Source organism: Nothobranchius furzeri, chromosome 10, assembly GCF_043380555.1.
Source record: "Nothobranchius furzeri strain GRZ-AD chromosome 10, NfurGRZ-RIMD1, whole genome shotgun sequence".
Taxonomy (NCBI): domain Eukaryota; kingdom Metazoa; phylum Chordata; class Actinopteri; order Cyprinodontiformes; family Nothobranchiidae; genus Nothobranchius; species Nothobranchius furzeri.
The window spans coordinates 55668088-55674785 of record NC_091750.1 but is presented as its reverse complement, the minus strand read 5'-3'; the positions used below and the strand labels follow the sequence as shown (position 1 = coordinate 55674785).

The 6698-nt window shown below is 38.3% G+C and overlaps 1 long non-coding RNA gene across 1 annotated transcript; it reads left to right on the top strand.

Moving 5' to 3' along the window:
* The first annotated feature begins 4580 nt into the window (after positions 1–4580).
* Positions 4581–6057, top strand: LOC129152442 (uncharacterized). Its single transcript, XR_008559061.2, has 2 exons — positions 4581–4821; positions 5266–6057. It is a non-coding gene; the product is annotated as an uncharacterized lncRNA (long non-coding RNA).
* Positions 6058–6698: the final 641 nt, after the last annotated feature.

Below are 6698 nucleotides of genomic sequence, written 5' to 3'. Positions count from 1 at the left end.
CTATTGTTCCCTTATCAACAACTTGATGTTACACCTTCTTATCAACCTACTGTGTATGACACCGTTTTCGCTGTAATCTAGAATCTTGCGCTGAGCCGTAACTGGTAACAGCCATGAAACTCACAGAACGGTAGTGAGTACTTGTTTAAATTTTTGTGGGCAGCAGTAACCAAATTTGACGACAGAATGTCATTGTTACTTCATGTTTACACAATACACTTTCAAAAATGGTTTATAAAGTTTATGCAGCTTATTCGATAGCTGCCATTTTAAATATTACTTAGTGATAAATAGAGTAGTTTCATTTTTAAATAGTAATGGAATTAAACTCTGAAAAAAACAGACTGTATTTTTTTAGGTTTCTCTATGAAACACAATATTCAGAGCAACAATGCTGCTTATAATAAGAACCTTGATTTTAAACCCCAGCCTTAAGCAACTGAAAACATATTATAGGTGAACATTTGTGCATCAATTCACATTAAGCAGCTACACAAAGAGCATTGTGACACGCAATGATGAGCATTTAGCCAACACACATTTCTTTAGAGTCAAAATTTACGACTGCATAACCAGAAGAACTCAGCCCTCCTGAACATGAGCATAAATTATAAAACACATTAACTATTAGCAGACTTTGCAGGTTGAAGTGTGATCCTGTTTTGGTGGAGATGTGTGGACCATACCTTGTGGTTTTGAGAAATACCAAAGCAGATTGAGTTTGACAGCTTCTTCAGGCTGATAAATGACAGCGATTTCAAAAAACACTAGACACATGAATAACAGTTCTGTCTGCTGGTCCTTTATGGACACAAATACAGTCTTACTTGCAAAAAATATGTTTACTGCACTAATAGAATACTCAAAAATGACTTCACATGGATGTACTTTTTACAAAGTCTTTGGCCTTTGCATTTAATTATCAACAAACAATCAAATTAAACAGCTGCAAATGCTATTTTGCAGCACGATGCTCATTTGAGAGTCATTCTAAGCAAAAATATATATTTTTTTCTAATCATATCAAAATAAACTATGCATGCAGCCATAAATATCTTTGTTAATGCAGATACTAATCTTTACGATAAGATATCTGCTCAAACGGATCAACAACATGGTAACATAGAGACTAGGCCATGAATAGATTTAAAGAAAACAGCCAAGTTTCTGGCAGCAACAGTATGTCACGGGTTAACTGAAAAACAGATTTGCATAAAGAGGGAGACATTGTAAACATATAATGATTTCAAAAATACATTTCTCAGCCAGTGACGAGATTTTGCTAAATGTTTACTTTTACGAAGAATGTATTTAAAAAGGCAAAGGAGCATATACCAAACTGCTGCATGACGGGTATCCATGAAAAGGTCATCTAATGTGTATTATTGTAAGTATGCCAGTAAATCAGCTGCACAAACAGTATGACAGCCTCATACTTCACTGAGTCTGACAAACAGATACTGTGCTGCTGCTGTTTAATGAACTTACCTGGCGCTCTGCAATATTCTAAATGTGTTTATAATGGACACATTTGTGTGCATTCATTTGGAAGCTCAGTTGGAATGCCACATGAGTCCTCAACACTATCAAAGGCAATTTAACACATTCTTTTTAAGAATACTTTTTTTTCCTATTTTAAAACACTCAGTGTTTAGATACAGAGCAAGGTGGAAGGACTGGAGTCGGGGAGAAAGCTTGGTGCTTTGAACGAAAGCTCCAAGTGGTATAAATGTGATTTCAATTTTAAAGCCCAACTAATTAGCAGATTATAATTGTTTCTCCTTTACAAAAACTTTGTACTGTGTCTGCTAGGTATGGTCATTTTCTTCAGCATAGATTCAGATTTTACTCATTTAAATCCTTACATTTTTTAAATAGCTGCAGTCTTCAACTGTTTGGCAATCAGCCATTTGTAGCACAACTCCTCAAATGAACACATCCTTTCTTTGAGTTCACTCATTTGGGAATGTTTAAATGTAAATTTCACCATAAAAGAAGAGACTCTAGTACAAATCTTCCAATGAGTAGCTGTTTGATCTCAAATTCTCTACCTTCGTGAATAAAAGTCTTAAGTGTTGTAACGTCCAAAAGGGTCAATTTTCACCATCCACATTGACCAACATAGTGACTTTTCATCTACAGAAATACATCCACTTTCTATTTGGCCTTTCAAACCCAGAAAGTTCTGCATTGCTTGTTTACATTCCATGAAGACAAAACATTCAAACAAACATTCTCAGTCACAGTCAGTGTGTTGCAGTTGCTATGTCCTTGGGCAAGACACTTGATCCGGATTTCCTGCAGTTGGTGGTCAGAGGGACCGTCGGCGCCTTAGGGCAGCTGTGGCCATTGTAGATTATTTCCAACAGCATGTGAATGTTTGTGAGTGTGGGTGAATGACCGATTGTGTTGTAACGAGACTTTGGGGTATGAGGCCAGAACAGTCTCAATAAGAATTAAGTCACACAACGTTTTCCACAAATGCACACGTTCATTCGGAAATCCACATTCTGTGTTTCACAAATATAATTCGGAGGAACACAAATGCACACGCACATTCGGAAATTCACACTCTTTGACTCATAAATATAATGTGAAAAAATAAGTCACGCAACATTTTACACAAATGCACACGCTAATTCTGAAGTTCACACTCTGTGGTTCACAAATATAATTTGTAAGAACACTTGTAATATAAACTCAGATCATACGAATTGCTGAATGTGCATTTACGAACAGCTTCTCATTTGTGAACCTTTCTGCGTTTGTGAGTGAAATCTGTGTGGTGCATTCACGGACAGCTTCTCATTTGTGAACCTTCCTGCATTCGTGAGAGAAATCGGTGTGCAGAATTTTGAGACTCTCCTAGCGTCGCATGTCAACAAACGTCACCATTGGCTAATGAACCTGTCAATCAAATATATGCTTCTGCCAGGGCTGTTCGCTTTCAGCCAATCATATGGCTCTACTGTGCGCATGCGCATTGCAGTTCACACGGCAGAGCGGGATGGACCGGTCACAATCTGTGAGTAATAATTTTATCTTATTCCCTCATTGTAATTCATGCAATGTTATAGAATTATGAGTAGAAGCGTTCTTCATGGTCAAGTAAAATGTTTTATGTTAAATTCAGTCCAGACGTTACGTGAAGTCTGGTCCATTCTTCATCTAGTTTAACATCAAGCTAAACTCAAGTGAACATTTGTTTAGTTAGCGTGTCTAGGTACCATTTTTTTTAGGCCACGGTTGTCAAACTCAAGCCCTTGGTCTATTTTTATTTGCCCCCCGAAATCAAATATCAAATATATAATATTAAACTGGCCCGCCGGGCGATTTTGCTGATAAGACTACTAATCCCATAGTGCTTTGCGGCGTTAGCGCCCGAGACGAAGCAAGCCCTCTTTTATGTTTACGATCATTAGCATCCATGCTAGTAGAATCAGTGTGTGCAGCGTTACCCTCAGTCTTAAACAACTGAAGATACTCCTCTAAGCACCCAGTTTACTCAGCGAGTTTCCGACTTTGAAAGCCTAGAAAGAAGGTATCTTGCTGGAACAGGTGACCATCAGAGTGGAGCGAACTGAGCTTGAAACATTTAATTGTCATGCACTTTTTCTGCTCCAAAGCATGAACGTTAATAACTGAGATATTTTCATAGAAGATAATTGCTATTTTTGGTTTTCACAGATCTTAACTTATTTAATTATCTAACATGTTATTGTATGGCTGTTGTACCTTTCATTTGGTAATTGATTGTTTTGGCCCCTATAAAAATGTGTCATATGAGAGTGTTTGTGCTTGAATTACATAGATCATGTACCTGAAGGTAGCTGACAACAACCGGGCAGACACCCACCTTGCCTTCTTCATTGAAGCTGTGAATGAGCATGGCTTTCCTCTGAGGTATTCATGTTATTCCCAACTTTACCCTCTGTTACCCTGTTACAAATCTGCTTTAGCCTAAAGTGTGTTATTGACCAAAGATAACATGCCATTTGAGGTCATATAGTAAAATCTATTGGGGGGGGGGGGGGGGGGGGGGTGAACATTTCCCTCTTTCAAAAAAAATTTCCCCAGCAGAGGGTTAATAATGCCACATTGTTTACTCACTTAGTAGCAAGGTACATAAGGAAATTTCTGTGAGACTGAAATTGATGTAGATTGTTATAGATGTGCATTAAAAATGTTTGAAGCAAGATTCTAATGTTTTTTTTTTCATGGTGAGAGGAGATCATGGCGGAGAAAATGTAGGTGTTGCAGAATTAATGTTCTCAGTTCGTGGAACTGACACCAACAGCTTCATTGCAGGAAAAAGTGTACACAATCAACGGTGAGTTTAACCTAATTTGGAAGCTTTGTGTCTGTGCGCGCATGCCTGTGCCTGTTGACCTGCCCAGGGTGCACCCTTCGTCTCACACTGTGACTGCTGAAGATAGGCACCAGTCCCCCTGCGACCATTCAAAAGATAACTCAAGTTGAAAACGGATGTATGGACATGTAAATGTGTGTGTATATTATAATTTTCTTTTATTTAATCCCCCTCCAAATCCAGGATCGAGTGCCTCTGGCGTGATGTCTTCATGAGTGTTACTGGTTTATATTACAACATCCTGCACTCTCTGGAAGACCAAGACTTGCTCGACATCAGTAACATCCTTCACCTGTTTTGTTGCCACTATATTGTCTCGCATCCAGGCCAGCCTGGATGTCTTTAGAGATGCGTGGGACAACCATCCAATCAGGACAGAGGAAAACATGACACCAAATCAGCTGTGGCATCTGGGCCAGGCTCTGAATCCTGTTTCTGATCCAGGGGCAAATGTATGTTCTGTTAAAACGACTGATCACATGTCAAGTTGATGCTTAACTAAAAATCAAATGTTCAACACTTTGATAATCTACCTCTGCACAATGCTTCTTGGATTCAAGACAAAATGGCTGTTGAAATTACAGTTCTGTTTGTGTGCACCTCTACTGAAGTGGACACTGTCAACTATAATGTCATGACATTACAAAGTCATGACACATCTGCAAGTTCAAAATGCAAGGCATTAGACCTTCCAGATGTGATATTCTCACTGCTATTTTAAAATAAAAGTAGCCCATTAATTAAAAAAATAATAATTTATGAAATAATGGAGATGCTAGGTTCTGCCTGACATCATTGATGTTAAGTAATTGTTAAAAGGTCGTGATAGGGCTTTATTAAATGTGTTTTCTTGAGATTTATTATGCACAGTGCTCATACACACTTTCTTTTTCCAGGGTATACCGTTACCAGAGATTGAATGGGAGGAGAATGGATACATGACTGAACCTCATCCTGGGATCAGTGTCCCTGTACTGGACAGTCCTCTTTCAGATCATGAAATGTTGGAACTGCAGGACAACATAATCCTTTGCAACATTCAGACTCTTGGGAGTGGACATATATCTTCACACTGTCCAGTATGTTGAGAACTTACTTGAGGCTAGATGATTACATGTGTGAAGAAGGAAGGAGAGAGAAGGTAGGGAGTTAGGAAGAAAGAAAACAATTAATGAGACAGGAAGGAAGAAAGTTAAAAAGTGAAGGAGTGGTCCATTTTAAGGTTAATGTACTGTATATTGTTATTCAAGGGATTAACCTTTGTAAATATGAAATGCTAAAGAATAGACCCCAAAATAGATTTCTAAATTCATTTATAGTTGTGTATTCCCTTAAAGGCTTTATCAGCCTGATTTATTTTAGACCAGGAATGTATTTGAAAAGGCTGCTGTCCACTTCATCTATGCTACAATTCTTCAAAATGTAGATGTTCTATCATTGCTAGTGTTGGTTTAGTAACATACATCTTCCTGTGTATCCAGCTCTAATAAAAACATTTAAAGGTGAAGCACCTACTTATCAGGAGATCCATTTATTTTTACGTGTTATTGTTTGAATTTTGTCTCGTTTCATAACTTTTGCTCAACATTTAAGGGGAACTGTGTTACCCTGCGATCATCTTCATTACACTTGAAAACTTGTACTATACCTCCGTCCGTCTACTTATTAAATGGAATAACATGACAAGATTCTATCTACTGGTTTTTTGATCAAGGGATGATTAGGTGTTGTGAGAAGATTCTCTATGCTACTGAGTCTGTGTTAAATTGCAACTGGACACACATACCCACACACAGTTTGTTCATTTGTTCTCAGAATAAGAATAATGTCTTTTACAATTTAAAAGTTTTTTTTCTTGATGTCACTGAAGGCTGTGTTAGAAATATATGCAGCTCATTAAAAGGAAAAGTAACTGATGTAACCAAAAGCCTGAACTCAGGAGAATAGAGACACCTGCCAAGATAAAGACCTGGAGCTTTTGCTCCTTTTCAGAGTCACTCCCATGGAATAGGCCGGATGATTTACTAGCTTCTCTTACCTTCTCTGCAGACAATGTTTAATATGAGCTTCAAGAGGTCTCTGCCCCTAACGGGGTTTGCTTTCACTTAGTAAAAATGCATAATTTTTCCGAATAAGATTATTAAGAGGCCACCCATAGGGTGGAGCGTTGGTAATGTAATGTAACCGGTTAGATTTGTGTCCGACTTGACGCCGACTTGCTCTGACATCATGCATACGTAGGCAACGATAACCACTTGAGATCAAGGCGGCCGCAGATTTTGGAGCAAGGCGCTGCAGTTGTTCTCCCTTGGCTGCAAAACCTAGGGGA